Source organism: Pelodiscus sinensis, chromosome 2 (assembly GCF_052426305.1).
Source record: "Pelodiscus sinensis isolate ZL-2025 chromosome 2, ASM5242630v1, whole genome shotgun sequence".
Classification (NCBI taxonomy): domain Eukaryota; kingdom Metazoa; phylum Chordata; order Testudines; family Trionychidae; genus Pelodiscus; species Pelodiscus sinensis.
This window is the reverse complement of record NC_143053.1, coordinates 107,461,715-107,478,384: the sequence shown is the minus strand read 5'-3', so window position 1 is coordinate 107,478,384 and position 16,670 is coordinate 107,461,715. Positions and strand designations below refer to the sequence as shown.

At 44.8% G+C, this 16,670-nt stretch overlaps 2 protein-coding genes across 7 annotated transcripts in view; one reads left to right on the top strand and one right to left on the bottom strand.

Moving 5' to 3' along the window:
* Nucleotides 1–980, bottom strand: part of DEK (DEK proto-oncogene) — a 43,871-nt gene extending 42,891 nt beyond the window's left edge. For 4 of the 5 annotated variants that reach the window (XM_075921188.2, XM_075921187.2, XM_075921189.2 and 1 more), the window contains exon 1: nt 796–958. The gene's annotated coding sequence lies outside the window, so the exon portion shown is untranslated. Of the gene's footprint in view, nt 1–795 lie in introns of all 5 variants that reach the window. The other variant, XM_075921191.2, reaches the window with a different exon arrangement.
* Nucleotides 981–9,838: 8,858 nt separating this feature from the next.
* Nucleotides 9,839–16,670, top strand: part of RNF144B (ring finger protein 144B) — a 142,559-nt gene continuing 135,727 nt past the window's right edge. Inside the window, exon 1 of one of the 2 annotated variants that reach the window (XM_014572942.4) lies at nt 9,839–10,418. The gene's annotated coding sequence lies outside the window, so the exon portion shown is untranslated. The remainder of the gene's footprint in view (nt 10,419–16,670) is intronic. The other variant, XM_006121824.5, reaches the window with a different exon arrangement.

Here is a 16,670-nt window from a genome sequence, read left to right as displayed (position 1 = left end):
AAGTCTGAGCTTTTAAAAGGAGGTGAAAGTTGTGGTAGGTGAAACAAAGCAGACTCCTGATGGGTAGGGCAGTCTGGAAGGTTGAGAACCATTGCTTTGTAATAGCAGCTCCCCAACTTCTGGACAACGTGGCTCACGATTTCACAAGAGAAGGAACAGAAGGGTTTTCACTCTCTTTGCCAAATGAGACGCCTAACGTGCATATTCAGAAGTAACTTTTCAACCATTTGTGCTGTTACTCCCCTTCTAGAAAGAAAGAAAGAAAAATCCAACTTCGCCGCGATGCGCCCCTCAGGAGCACTTCCAAGGGCTGAGTTTGTTCGCATAAACTCAAAAGCAGCAGCAATTTTCAAGACGGGGCCGAGTCTTCTCCTCTGCAACACTCAAGTCACGGAAAGTGACCCTGCATAAGCGACGGGACTCAGCTTTGGACAGCGACCAAGGTCCGGGGCTGAGCGAATGGCAACACGCCCTGACAAGGCCTGGCCGGGGGGGAGGGCTGCGGGGATCGGGGAAGCGCAAGTCGCCCCGCGCTGTGGCCGGGGAAGGCAGCGAGCCCGAGCGAGGAAACCCTTCGGGCGGGAAACACAACCGGCCGCAGCAGGAAGCGAGAGCGGCCCGGGAGGGCAGCGGGAGAAGGGGGTGGGTCGCTCCCCGCGCGGCTCTCCCAGGCTCCCGCGCAAGCAGCAGGCCTGGCCGGGCCAGTCGCCGCAGGGCCGGAGTGACTCCGCCCACGCTAGGGATGCGGGGCTCCCACGGGCCAGGCCTCCTGCCCCGGAGCCGCAATTCACCCACCTCGCCTCGGCGCTGCCCGGCGGGGTCCCGCTGCGGCTCCTCCTCGCCCGCGTGGGGGGCGGCGGCGGCTGGAGGCGACAGTTACCGGGACGGGGGCGGGGACAGGCGCGCGCGCTCCGCGTCTCGCGCTCACACTCTCTCCAGTCTCCCCCCTCCCTCCTTCCCCCCCTGGGCCGGAATCAACAAGGTTTTCAAAATGGCGGGTTCTCGGAGGGCGGGGAGGGAGCGGGAAGGCGGCGGCCAATCAACGCCCGGAACCCACATCGCGGCTAGAGGGAGTGAAGAGAGCGAAAGGCAGCAAGGCGCGCGCCAGCGGCTGTGACGATGGCCTGTCAGAGCGCGCGGCGGCGCGCGGGCGCTGGCTGTGCGGCGTGGAAGGAGCCAGCTTGGGACCCTGCATGTGTGGAGAGCCCCAGGAGAGTCTCAGGGAAAGGCGAGGGGGAGTATCCTCCACCTCTCTGTCTAATAGTAATTCACTCTGATGCGCCTATCCCAGTGGTGATGCACATGCAGGCACATCACAAGGACCATTTCTCCAAGACCAACATGGGATGGTAAGGAAAGGAGCATGACACGTGCATTTTTAGGAGCTCCAGTCTCTTCAGAAAGCTTCAAGATGGACCTTTCTTCCCAGACCAGAAGCATTACTAGTGGAGATGCTGAAATGCCAATGGTTATCTTTGGAGACCCAGCCTACGCCTTGCTCCATTGGCTCATGAAGCTATTCACAGGCAGCCTGGACCACAATAAGGAGCAGTTCAACTGCAGGCTGATCAAGTGCACAATGGTGGTAGAATGTGCCTTTGACCATTTAAAAGGATGCTGGTGAACTTTGAATAGGTAAACTTAAAAACACAACAAATGGTCTGGTAGCACTTTATGGATTACAAAATAAATGGACACAAATCAGATATATGTAAAGGGAACATACAGAAACCTGTTAGAGACCATTTCAATCTACCTAATCACTCTTTGAAAGATCTTCAGGTGGCTGTCTTGACACAAACCAATTCTACAAGCCAAATACACAGAGAGGCTTGGAATTACAATTCATCCACAAATTCAATTCTCACACTGATAGCCTCAATCGAGATAACAGATGGCTGGGACATGATCAACCTAACATTCAATGAAAGTGCCAACAGCTCATCTGTGTAGATTCTTGTGTTAGTACCCTTCTTATGTAATTGCTATCCTAAGTTCCTTATCTGGTTCTTTTAACTATCCAATCTTTAGGTGCTTATAAATGACCAGCTCTGCCTATGTGTTTTCCCCTTTGATATTTTCATACCCTCTGCTCCTTGTTTCCCACCCCCTTTTTTTCCTCCCCCCCTTTCCCTTCTCCCCTATTTTGGGTCTGCGCATCCTAAACTCAAAACTCCAGTCATCTGAAGAAGTAGGCTGTGCCCACGAAAGCTCATGATACCATCTACATGTTTTGTTGGTCTATAAAGTGCTACCAGATCATTTGTTGTTTTTTAAGTTTATCCTGTACAGACTAACTTGGCTACCTCCTGAAGTTTATTCACTAGGTGAGACCTCAGTGAAAGCACTACTCTCATTGTTATTGCTGCTTGGTGTGTGCTGCATAGAATCTGTGAAAGTTGCGGGGAAGAGGGGCAGCTTCTGGTGTGGGTGGGAAGTGTCTAGGCAGATTGCCTGGTAGCTAACTAAGAGCAGCCAGATACCAGAGCAATAAGAAGAGCACATTAAGATGCACTATGCGTCAGAGAGAACATAACTGAATAGAAAAGGAATTGTGGGTGTAGCTAGGGTCTAATAATGGAGGGAGGGAGGCACAAGGACACATGGTTTATTACAATTGCTCTGTGTAGCTATCAAAGCTCTGGGAATGATGGTCTTTTCCTCCAGGAGCCATCCCTGGGAGTTGAGTTAAGGCTTCCTGGTCCTCCCCGCCACCTGCATTCTAGGACATATGGGAGAGGAGGATATGGAACTTGGTGAGGAGGGCAGATGGTTTTGCATGGGTGCAGGGAAGCTGTGTGCTCCAGTTGCTTTTCCTGCACCTCTACCAGGTGCTTAATTAGCTCTGTTTGTTCCCCTCCATGAGCCTCAACATCTCATCCTGTGCCTTATGTTCATGTTCCCTGCAAGCTTTCCTGTCCTCCTGTTCGGTGCAGATGACCTCTAACAGCGTTCTCATCTATGCATTCAGTAGTGTTCTATCAGTGCAGGCAGATTGCATGAGCTCGTTAAATATTTTGTCCCATGGTTTTTTTATTTTCCCACTTTCTAGTCTGTGAGGGTATGTCTTCACTAGTCCCCTAGTTCAATCTAGAGAGGCTAATGTAGGCATTCAAAGTTGCAAATGAAGCCAGGGATATTTAAATATCCCGGGCTTTATTTGCATCTTCCCGTCTGGGCGCCATTTTTAAATCCCCTTAGTCCGAACTAACTGCCCGCGGCTACACATGGCAGTCAAGCGTTAACTCAAAGTAAGGACTTAGTTCGAGTTAACGTTTGACTGCCGTGTGTAGCCGCAGGCAATTAGTTCGGACTAAGGGGATTTAAAAATGGCGCCTAGACGGGAAGATGCAAATAAAGCCCGGGATATTTAAATATCCCGGGCTTCATTTGCAACTTCGAATGCCTACATTAGCTTCCCTAGTTAGAACTAGGGGGCTAGTGTAGACATACCCTGAAAGCCTAACTACTGGAGAAGCAGGGGCAAGTAACAGACTGATGGTTCCAACTGTATTAGGGAAATAAAAAGGTAAACCTGAATGAAGCAGTTTATAACACAAAGGACATGTTAAACTTAAAAAACAACAAATAGTCTGGTAGCACTTTAAAGAATAACAAAACATGTAGATGGTATTATGAGGTTTTGTGGGCACAGCCCACTTCTTCAGATGACCCCCTGAAACAAAGTACGTGTTATGTACTAGGTTGAATTATGCATTTTAAATTGAGTGCCTACCAGTAAAGTATAACATATGGGAGTGTGCTGGGCAGTTGAACTCTTTGCAGACAGGCATGGTAAGCAACTCGTGAGGAGGGCTATTTTGTTTCTGCTTTGAAAACATGGAAAAGGGTGCTTGCAAACTACAGTCCTCATTCATGCTTTTGTGTTTGCAAGGGGGAGGAGGGAATTGGAAGGGGCCCCCTCCGCTTCTAGACTGCAATGATTTGGAGATTCAAGGGCTCATAGAGCGTAGTTGCCAACCCCTCCTACGCAGCTGTTCTCCGGGATGATCTCTGGAGCCCATTGCAAACAGGACAGCAAACCTGGGTAATAATTTGTTGGGGATGAACAAACAGAGGTGGATTGCCTCAGTACCTATCAATTACAGAGCTTCCACCATTTCACCCAGGTCACCATGCACAATATCAGTCTTTGGGCATGTCTACACTGCAGGGCTTAACTTGAACGAAGCTACACAAATTGAGCTACGTCAATTGCATAGCTTATTTCAAAATAGCTTACTGTATTTCGAAATAGAGCACTCTTCCTCCAATTTCCCTTATTTCTCATACAATGAGGGTTACAGGAGTTGGAGTAAGAAATCCTCCAGCTTGACAGTATTTTGACACTATTTTGAAATAACTGCCTGCTGTGTAGATGCAGACTAAGTTATTTCGGAATAATGCTAGTTATTTTGAAATAATGTTGCAGTGTAGACGTACCCTTAGAGAGCACAATGAGGAGTGGATGCTGAATAAATGTGGCCAGAAACCTGGAGCTTATGCTGCTATGCTTTGTGCTGCAATGATGCTAGGTCACTTACTGCTGGTTTGGTATAAAAAGATGTAGGAATGTTAATGATTAACTAGTTAACCAGTATTCCTCACTCTTAACAGGTGAGGTTTACCAGTTATGGTTAACCAGTGAGGGTCTGGAGCAGTCCCCCACCCAGCAAGGGCAGGAGGCTGCTCCAACCCCACAGGGCCTGCCATAGGCAGGATTGTTACAGCTCAACCGGAGCATCCCTGGTTCATGGTGGAGTTGGGGGTAACTCCAGGCATGCTTCAGGCAGAGGTACTTCAGCCCAGCTGGAGCAGCCCCTCTGCCCACCCTGTATACTCAATTAACTGGTTAACCTTAACATTTAACCGGTTAATGAATGAAACAGGATTTTACTTCCCTAGAAAGGTGTCCTCCCCTGGAGGATGGAATAAGGCAGCCCTTTCCTGAAACCTGACAAAGATTGTAGAGTACCTCGATCACAGCAGGGAGGATTCCCATTCCATCTCCAGATATGCTAACAAACTTTCCTGGGAAACTCTCAATGTATAGGTGGCCTGGCCACCACTGTACCCCAATTGTTCAGGGCAAATCAAAGATTAACCCCAATTACATTTAATCACTGTAGTCTGATTGTATATGTGAACTCGCCAGAAATACCTTCCTCTCCACCAGGGTCTGAGAACAATAAATAGGTCCTGGGAGGGAATTGGCTCCAAAGTTAGAAAAAGGTCCTGCCTGTTGGTGAGATCAGATCCTCTGCTTCTCTACTAAATATTCTCCTCCTCTTTCTCATCTCCAATATACTTTTTGTTGTTGCCTGAGGCTGTCTGAAGAGTCTCTTGGGAGGTATCTATGGACAGTTTTGAGACAGTGGTTGGGTCTTCCCCTAGAATCTCATGCAGCTGCTCATATAAGTGGCATGTCTGAGTTTGTCTCCTTTGTCTTCTGGTACACTTGCCTGAGCTCCTTTTTGGTCATGCAGCTCTACTGGCAGCAGGGCCGGCTTTAGGAAGTGCGGGGCCCAATTCAAACGATTTTGACAGGGCCCCACAGCAATTTTGGTTGAGCAAAAGAAAAAAAAAGCATACAAAAAATCCCCCACCAACACACACACACCCTCCCACAGCACAGGAAAACCCTGCACTAAACTCATACCTCCTGCGGCCGATGCACTCCTCCCCTGGGGCCAGCAGGGGTGGCAGATTTGTATAAGTTTTGGTGGTGCCCCATTAACCACACCCCCTGACGGCTGTTAACCACACACCGACCCCCATTAGCCACACCCCCTCTGGAGGCCTCTGGAGGTAACACATTCAGGGCAAGATGGACACATGACCAGAAGTAAAAGGTGTCATGTCACCCCTCTCGAAGGAAATTCCCACCATCCTCCTACCAATAGGGTTTAGTGTGGCCCCCACCAAACCCCCTTCATGCAACTATCTTGCAATTGCATTAACTCAATGTGTGTAATGTTAACTCGGGGGCAGAGAGCTGGGGGGAAGTGTTCCCTCTAAGGTTATGTCTACACTCATGGCTTCTTGTGCAAGTACAGCCATTCTTGCGCAAGAACCCACAGAGCCTCCACGCTGCCCGCCTGCTCTTGTGCAAGGAAATTTACAGTACGGCGTGGTAAGAGACGGTGTCTTGCGCAAGAGCTATGCTCTTTTCTAACAGATGTAAGCTCTCTTGCGCAAGAGGGTAGTGAGGATGCTCGGCAGGGATTTCTTGTGCAAGAAACCCCTATGGCTAAAATGGCCATTGGAGCTTTCTTGCGCAAGAGAGCGTCCATACTGCCATGGATGCTCTTGCGCAAAATCACAGCTCGCACATGGCAGTGTGGACATGTTCTTGCACAAGAACCCTTGGATAAGATATTCTTGCGCAAAAAGCTGCTAGTGTAGATATAACCTAAGAGTTTCCTCCCATGAGCAGAATGGATTTTGTGTTGTGTACCTGTACTGAGTTCATGTGGCTTGTTTGGATGTGCCACTGTGGTACCCAAGTTATTAATAAATATTTTATAAACCTTTGCCTTTTCTCTCTGCTGCCATGTCTCCTCCCCTTGCTCCATCAGCTCCCCTGGTGCCTGCTGCCCTCCAACTCCTCACCCTCCTCTGCTGTCCTGACTCCTGCCCTTCTCACTGCCTTGAGCCCTCCTGCGATCTGCCTCCCTCCACCAGCCCTTCTCTTCCCCCCCCCGTGCCCAATCCTCCAGTAGCCCCACTCTGATCATGTGAGCTACCCGTCTTCATCCCCTCTGCTAACACCTCCCTCTACACACCTGCCCTGCCTCTCTTCTCTGGTGCTGGTCCCTTCCCTGCAGGTGTCTGCCCTTCTGCTCCACCCCAAAACCCCCTGGCACCTGCACCTTCCCTTAGCCCTGCTCCCTCCTGGTGCCTCCTCCTTCCCTTACTGCCTGTGCCCCTTTGCCCTCTTTTTCCCTGATGCCCACCCACTCAGCACTCTCTGCCCCCGTTCTCCTCCTGCCCCTGTGCCCTCACACATGCTTTGCTCCATCATCCCTACCTTTCTCATGCCCACCTCTTCTTTCAAGCCTTCTCCCAGCCGCACACGGCAGGGACGGTCGGGGGGGGGGGGGCGCAGGTGGGGGTCAGGGCCCGCTCCAGGCAGAGCCGGGGGAGAGACCCAGCTCCAAATATTGCTGGAGTGGGGCCTCCGGCTCTGAATATTAACTCGCACCCATGGCGCCTGGCACACTTCCGGGTTCAGGGCGCGGGGCCCCTTTAAGCGCGGAGCCCCACCCCGGGGAATCGGGTTAATCAGCCTGAGGCCGGCCCTGACTGGCAGGACCGTTTGTAGGCATATGTAGCTGCATAGGTCCGTCCTTATACATATGTAGCTGCATAGGTCACCACTAAATTTGGGGCACTATGTGGTGCCCAATGAAGCTGCATATGCCTAGGGATAGCAGCCGCCATCACCATCTCCTGGCTGCTCCTCTGTGGCCTCAGCACCAGCTCTGGCAATCTCCAGCTCCATCCTTCGGCAATGGGAGTGATCCACCTCTGTTTTCAAAGTGCACTTCAAAGGGGCAGCACAGCATTAACACCTGTGGTTAACGTGTTAAAAAAATTAACACGTTAATCCTGTCCTGCATTAATCACAGGAGTTAATGAAGGTCAATTGACAGCCCTAATTATAATATACCTTCTGTGTATATTAGTAACGTAACTGTTACACAGGTAATGTTTGTATAACTTTTAATACACTAAATCAATATCACTTATTATTTTTGTACATAGGAGATAGATGTGAAAGAGTCTAGGAAAAATATTTGGCCTCGATTATGAAAACTGCCTGCCTCATGTTAAGCACCTAAATCCTTATTTAGACACTAGAAAAAATAGCCAGATTTTCAAAATACTAAACACCTATCAGTTCCTATTTGGAACTTTATGTATAGAATGAAAATCTTTACTCCTCTCTCCAACACTGATCCTCTTTGTGTCCTTGTGTGCATCACTTAACCCCCCCATTTCAGTTTCCCTGTTTGTAAACTAGGAATACAAATATTTGCTCATTTACCTCATTGAGGGGTCAAGAAAATTAATTAGTTAATGTCTGTAACTGCTGTTAATTAGTTAATGCCTGTAAGTGCTGTTAAATGCTGAAAAACTGTAAAGCCTCATATATATAAATATTAGAACTATATACAGCGTTTAAACCTAAATATCATGTAACCGTTGCCAAAATAGAAGTTTAAACATAAAAAGATAGGTTGACTTAAGTAACACAAATAATTTGCAAAATGTTAGAAAAAGGAAATTATTGAAACACTAAGCAGTTACTTTATACCATGGAAAATCAACACTTACTTAATCTAATAACTTAATCTAATTTGGATGGTACCAGAAAGTGGCTATATATGAAATATAATTGACTTGTGTAGTATAAAATAAATTTCAATCTGTTACCCAGGAACTCAGTAACAAGAATAAATTTACAACTAAGATCTGTGGAATTTTGTTCCTGACACCAGAAGAACAGGTTCCCCGACACTGTATCTATCACCAGTGGATAATTGCTCAATAAAAACACAACTCAGGTATAAATTTCACAAATCTATTAAAGAATTTGGAACAGTCACTTTGAATGACTCTGGGGAGTAGTTAATTCAAAAGAACAGCAGTGGAGTGTCCGCTATTTCAAAATAGCTATTTTGAAGTTATCATTATTCCTCGTGGAAATCAGGAATAGTTATTTCGAAATAACCAGTCCCTTATTTCAAAATAAAAGTCTTGGTAGTGTGGACATTCCACACATTCCTGGTAGTGTAAACCAGGGCTCAGAGAGCTCTGCACACAGACCTCAGTACAACCCTCTTAGCATAGGTGTACACTGTGGAGCTATTTCAGGATACTAGAAGTATCCTGAAATAGCTATTCCACATCTATTGAATCAGCCTGTTATTTCGAAATAGATTTTGAAATAATGGGCATTTCGGAATAGCGAGTTATTTTGAAATACTCTTGAAATAAGCTGTGCAATTTGCGTAATGCAAATTGGGTAACTTATTTCAAGCTAAGGATGCTGTGTAGATGCACCCCCATATAATGCAGAGCAGTGAAATTATTCTGAATCCCTCTGTTTGCTGCAAAGATCTGGGTGATGTGGATATGGTTGAGCAATTGGTTTCTAGATCTGCATTGTTCAACACAGAGGATCAAATTCTGTTCTCAGGTGCATTGGTGCAATATCATTGCAAACAACGAGGTTCAGTTAATCAACTATGTTAGGAGCAAAATGCGCCCCCAATGAGTGTTCAACCAGTTGGTAGCCCCTTGTTACCTTTGGCATAGTTTTTGTAATGAATATAGCATGTTTGTATGTGTGAGTCACTTGTACCAACATTATATAACCTATATTTAAGATAAAGAGACACTGTCAATTTACATTTCCCCCTTCATTTAGGGTTATTTGCCCTGATTCTGCAGACCTTTATTAACAAATATTAAACCTTTACATTTTCTTACATAATAATAATAATAATAATAATAAAAAATAAAGTCTTTATTAACATCAATAACAAAGTTTTATTATTATTATGCAATCAACCTATTCAGCATGAGAGTTATTACACTAACTGTAATTCAAAGTGAAAGCCGTTTTGATTCTCATTGTCCAAAATTAAAAAAGATAAATTAAATAAACAGTGTAAGGAGGGACATTTTGGATTTTGAAAGGTCTTTAGCATTTAAAATCAAAGCTATGATCATGGTTTGTTGACAACAGGCGATTTAAATGGACTTTGTCCAGAATAGACGAGTCTTTTCTTTTCAGAGTGAGCCTCTTTCTTTCTTTCTGCTGTGCTCCCCATCAAACATTCAGTGGCTGTGGGAATCCTCAGGCACCGACCCCTGGTTTCTGTACTGTATTCATGAAATGTAAAAATGAATTTGCCCTTTGTAAGGGAGGAGGAGGAGGAGGCGGTGCTTTCAGACACACACCGCGTGTATGAATTGCTATGAGCAGCAGACCTTGGCGGTTGTGTATCCCTTCCCCTGGCACCCCAGATGTGGGTCCTGCAGCCGCCCATCCCAGCTCTTTTTGTCAGCCGAGATCCTGGACGTGCTGCTGCTAAAATCCTCCTTAGGGGAGAAGGAAAGGAGCTGAGTTGGAGAATGATAGAGAGAAAGAAGTGAACCGGGTAGAGGAGTAAGCAAGTGGAGGGAGAGGGAAGAGCATCTGCAAAAGAGACGTTTTTCTTTTATTTCTTTTTTTTCTTTTTCTTACCTGAAGCAGGCTGTTGTCAGTTCACTGTCTCAGCAGCTGCTGTTAAGCGCCGAAGAAACTATTGCAATTGCAAGCTTAACAGGAGCTGGGCTAAGGAAGAAATAGCTCCAGAGCTTAAAACTTCATGCCATGCCCTAACCGCTGGGGGAGAGGAACAAAGGTAAGCAACTGGGGGTTACCCTTATGCAGCTGGACATTTTGATGTAATCTACACCTTTACATGGGCTTTTCCAGAGCTGCTGCTGTCTGCGAAGCTCCCTTTTGCAGCATGTCAGCTTCACACGGCATCGGAAGACATTGCATTCATACTTGCGGTGAAGTGAGTTCGTGTGGCGGAGGGGTGCCTAGAGGCTCGTTGCTGTTACACCACTGGCTCAGTGCTGCAGCTGCGCCCACAAGCGCTGCTTGCCTGTGGTGTCAGCGTTTCCCTTATAGACCGTGGGTTGCTACTCAGCACACACACAACGTCAAGTTAGGATTTTCTCAGTGAAGTGTTTGAATATGTAGGAAGCTAGGAAAATGTCTCTCTGCCTTTTTCCCCTCAACACACAAACAGCTAACTAACTAACCCAGCCTTGTAAATGAACAGTGATTTCCCATTTTAAGAAAGGATCCTCCCCCACAGATTTCTCAGTGATTTGCGTTATTTACAAAATATGTGCCTTTACTGTGGGCTGCAGCTTGGAGATCTTTGCATAACTCTCCTCCACTCTAGGAAGTTTACCAATAAAAGATAGATTTTCCTGATTTCTCTTATGAATGCATCTATAGGCATTTTCCTTTTCAAAACCATATTCTGATTTGGAGATTTTATTCAGTTGGGAATGTTATTTTACATATTTATAATAACAAATGATAAATGTTCAGTTTTAAAATAGCTTTGATTTAAAGTCTAGTTACCTTTTGAAACATACTTAAAATGAAAATGACAGGTATTTTAAATGTGTTTTGCATGTGCACTCCATACACATTTTTCCATCCCATTGGTTGCAATGGTGATCCAATATGTGGCTTATGTATGTGCAAGAACACTCAAATCTTTGACAAGATGCTCTTTTGACTTGTTCTTCAAAACTGTCCTCGCATGGTGTAAGTTTGGCCATTTTCTTGTCCTTTTTGATATATTGAATTGTAAGCAATTTCTGTGGGGCTCCTTTTTTCCTTCTTTTTGGTCCTATAGTACTGTACTGCTACAAACTTCTTTGTTGGAGAAATTATAGTTTGTCAGGCTATGTCTACACTGCAGAGTTTTTTCAGAAAAATTACCATTTTTCGGAAAAACTTCACTTATGTTCACATTGCAAGCATGTTCTTTTGAAAAAAAATCGAAAGAACAGAGGGGTTTTTCCAACATTGGTAAACCTCTTTCTACGAGGAAGAAGCCTTTTTCCAAAAGAGCTCTTTTGGAAAAAGGTGTGTGTGGACGAGGAAGAGGGAGTTCTTTTGAAAGAAGAGGAAAAAGCACAGATGCCCTGGTGGCCATTCTGTCCATAGTAATCACAGCTGAAATGTAAGATAGCGTCCATTCTGTGTGGACACTATCTTTCGAAAAAGCAGATTGCTTTTTCAATGTGCTCTGGCAGTGTGAACACTCTCCTTAGGAAGAAGTTTTTTCAGAAGCTCTCTTCAGGAAAAGCTTCTTCCAAAAGAAGCCTGCAGTTTAGACGTAGCCTTACTCTCTCCCAATTTGGCAAGATATCTTAAGAGGTAAGTTCCCTTCACTGTGACAACATTAAACATGTTCCCCCTTCCCTAGTACCAAACAGGAATGACACTGCGTCAAATGCTGTTAACACATATAAAGCAGGAAGAATGTTACAGTAGTGGAGTGAGTACCTCACAAATTGTATGCACAGGTATGAAGTGGCACTTGATAGTTGTCCTGGTAATGGTGCCTGTTTCAGTCCATGTGTTTTCTAATCTACTATATATTTTAGAGAGTTTGTGCATCTGTGTGTCCCCGGATTCATCTGTGAGTCTGTTTGTTCAAGAACTCCTTCTAAATGGTAAGAGTTAGGACCACCACATCTGGTATGCAGTTTCCTGTGATCATAACTTAAAGAAAGGTCAGTGTTTAGTTGTACCAGGACAATGGAATTTGATTGTTTCTCGTAAAATGGAAAGGTCAGGGCCTGGTAGGAGAGACAGTTATACTGTGGAATGATCATGGGGGGTAGCCAGGGGCTAGAGATGGGGACCAGCTCAGCTATCTACTATGTATTTCAGAGAGTTTGTCTGTTTGTGTGGCTATGGTTTGTGCATCTGTCTGCCCCCCCACCCCGCTGGGAGACATGAACTCCTCCCTCAGCTGTACTCGCTGTAACTGCAGCAGCCATGGACAGGTGCGTTTTGCCTGGCCCCAAGTTGCTGTAGTGAGAGAGGGCTGGGGCTGTCCTCTTTCCCCGGGGAAGCCTGCACACTGAACCCCTCATCCCCAGCTCCACTCCAGAACAATGATTTCAGTGAAGAAAAAATTTGAGTTAACAACCCATGTAACACTGGGCAAATCTTCTCGGTGTTCCATATTTAAAAAGTAGTGAACAGCAAGGACCAAAACATCTGTGTCAGATGACATAATTATAGGGTGACCAAACAGCAAATGTGAAAAATTGGGCTGGGGGTAGAGGGTAATAGGCTTCGGTGTAAGACAAAGCTCTCAATATCAAGACTGTCTCTATAAAACTGGGACATTTGGTCACCCTACATAATTACTATGGTTCCTTTGACACCCAGAGACCCAAAAGCCATATTGGCACATTCAACATGTAGAAGCATTCTTGTGTCTGTTTTTTCCTGAGTACTATGCAAGTCTTGGACTTCTTCAACATCTCTACTGATGATGGACTTTGATACATCACCATTAGAAAAGCCTCTGGCAAGAAGGAGTGCTTATGCTGGGAGTGCTCTCACATTCTCAGGTGACTTTTGAACTATATAGTCACAGAAGAATTTTAAATTGGTTGTTTATTGGATGTCAAGTTTAGAACTTTTTCCATTGAGGAACAGGGCATCTGCCAGTCACCTAGTATTTGGAAGACCAAAGACAGGGTAGGCCCACTGCTTAGTGAGGAGGGAGAAGCAGTAACAGGGAACTTGGAAATGGCGGAGATGCTCAATGACTTCTTTGTTTCGGTCTTCACCGAGAAGTCTGGAGGTGTGCCTAACGTAGTGAATACAAGCAGAGAGAGGGTAAGTTTAGAAGATAGGATACACAAAGAACAAGTTAAAAATCACTTAGGAAAGTTAGATGTCAGCAAGTCACCAGGTCCTGATGAAATGCATCCCAGGATACTCAAGGAGCTGATAGAGGAGGTATCTGAGCCTTTAGCTATGATCTTTGAAAAATCATGGCAGACAGGGGAGATTCCAGAAGACTGGAAAAGGGCAAATATTGTGCCCATCTATAAAAAGGGGAATAAGAACAACCCAGGAAACTACAGACTGGTCAGTTTAACGTCTGTCCCAGGGAAGATAATGGAGCAGGTAATTAAGGAAATCATATGCAAACACTTGGAAGGTAATAAAGTGATAGGGAATAGCCAGCATGGGTGTGTGAAGAACAAGCCATGCCAAACTAATCTGATAGCTTTCTTTGATAGGATAACAAGCCTTGTGGATAAGGGAGAAGCGGTGGATGTCATATACCTAGACTTTAGTAAGGCATTTGATACGGTCTTGCATGATATTCTTATTGATAAACTAGGCAAATATAACTTAGATAGGGCCACGATAAGGTGGGTGCATAATTGGCTGGATAACCGTAGTCAGAGAGTTGTTGTTAACGATTCTACATCCTGCTGGAAAGGGATAACAAGTGGAGTTCCTCAAGGGTCTGTTTTGGGACCCGTACTGTTCAATATCTTCATCAATGATGTAGATATTGGGATAGAGAGTACGCTTATTAAGTTTGCAGATGATACCAAACTGGGTGGGGTTGCAACTTCTTTGGAGGATAGGGACATAATTCAAAATGACCTTAGCAAGTTAGAGAAATGGTCAGAGGTAAACAGGATGAGGTTTAATAAAGAGAAATGCAAAGTGCTCCACTTAGGAAGGAACAATCAGTTCCATACATACAAGATGGGAAGCGACTGTCTAGGAAGGAGCATGGCGGAAAGGGATCTAGGAGTCATAGTGGACCACAAGTTGAATATGAGTCAACAGTGTGATGCTGTTGCAAAAAAAGCAAATATGATTCTAGGTTGTATCAACAGGTGTGTTGTAAGCAAAACTCGTGAAGTCATTCTGCTGCTCTACTCTGCACTAGTTAGGCCTCAGCTGGAGTACTGTGTCCAGTTCTGGGCGCCACATTTCAAGAAAGATGTGGAGAAATTGGAAAGGGTACAGAGAAGAGCGACAAGAATGATTAAAGGTTTAGAGAACATGACCTGTGAAGCCAGGCTTCATGAACTGGGCTTGTTTAGTTTGGAAAAAAGAAGATTAAGGGGGGACATGATAGCGGTTTTCAAATATCTAAAAGGGTGTCACAAGGAGGAAGGAGAAAATTTGTTCCTCTTGGTTTCTGAGGACAGGACAAGGAGTAATGGGCTTAAAGTGCAGCAGGGGAGGTTTAGATTGGACATTAGGAAAAAATTCCTAACTGTCAGGGTGGTCAAATATTGGAATAAATTGCCAAGGGAGGTGGTGGAATCTCCCTCTCTGGAGATATTTAAGAACAGGTTAGATAGACATCTGTCAGGGATGGTGTAGACAGAGCTTGGTCCTGCCTTGAGGGCGGGGGGCTGGACTCGATGACCTCTTGAGGTCCCTTCCAGTCCTGTTATTCTATGATTCTATGATACTATACCATACCATTTTTAGATCCTGTCTGGTGCTCTTGTTCTTCAGTTTTCACTGAGGCTAGATCTACACTATCACCGTTTTTTGAAAACGCAATTTGCGTAGCTTTTTCCTATTGCTTTTCCCAAAGAGGCTTTTCCACCATTTGGCCCCGACTAGATGAGGTATACAAGGCTCCTCAAAAAAGCGTGTTTGCTCTTGGGCAAAAAAAAAGCGGAAGAGCAAATGCATTCCTTGGACATGGCAGAGTTTTTCCGGGATGCCTCTGGTGTGTCTAGACATACCCTGAGTTACTGTTGTCATATATGTCAAATACTTCAGTTACAGAACTATCTTTGTGAAATCCTTTAGGACCTGCCTAAAGTATTCAGCAGTCAAATTCAAATGTGTGATATTTGCTTTCAGTCATCATTATGGCACCTCTGATGTACACGGTTGTTTTTTACATACTCATATCTCATGGATTCTTTCAGGTTGATCATGGGCAGTGGGTGAACTGCTGGCTTGGGGATGGAAGCCCAAGACCTGCCCCTTCTATGCCCACTTGGCCACTGGTCCCTATCCTACACCTCCTCAGCTTCCCCATTATGGCCACTGGCTTCTTCCCAGGCTAGTGCCTCTCCCCTCCCCAGCATCAGGCAGCCCCGCTCCTTCCTGGAGAATTGACACACACCTACCCAGAAAAAGAGTTTACTGCTATGACAAGTTCCAATGCTTTTGCAGGACTGGATTTTGCACTTTGTGTGCATTCAGAAATACATAAACAATAGACAGTGATAGATGTTACAGTCTAAGTGTTTAGTGTCAGCATTCTAAATAATAAATGTTATACAGTGTGTACATAAATAGTTATATATCTTAGAGTGTGCATACTTTAATGTCATGGCCTGTCGTATAATTTTTCATCTGAGTCTTTTTTTAATTAATGGACTTTCCCAATGGATCCATAGTCATTCACATATTAAAGCAATTTTAACAGTTAGACTCCAACATACTCCAGAAAACTCAACAAAGAAGCCAAAACAGTATCCTTAACTTACCTTTTTGTATTATATTTAAGTTTTTCCTTTTAATATATTATGTAAAATAGTCCATTTTTTGATAACTCTTGCTGCACTTAGATGCAGTGAAGTAAGCTAAGGGTGGTCAGCCAAATTCTGTTTTTACTTACCATGGTATAAATCTGAAATTGCCATTGAACTTGCTTGAATTCAAGCTATTTTTCTAGGTATCCTGTATTCACCATAGAGAAATACAGTCTCTCAGTTTTTTAGTATCTTCTTGTAAGATCTCCATTCTCCTGATCATCCTAGTACCCTGTCTCTTCACCTGTTTCAGTGTGAAATAATCTCTCTTGCACATGGGTGACTAGAACTGTATGCAGAATTCTAGATCAGGCTTTACTATTGCCTTGTATAATGGTAGTAATATTTCCCTATCTCTACTGGACATACCTCTGATGATACCTCCTTCAACCACATTTGCTCTTTTTATAGCCACATTACAGCGGTGGTTCATAGGAGTTTTGTGACTAATACAGTCAGGTCATGCTCTTCCTCTGACGTTTCTAATTGATAAGTTCCCAATTTATACCTAAAATCTTATTAGTCCC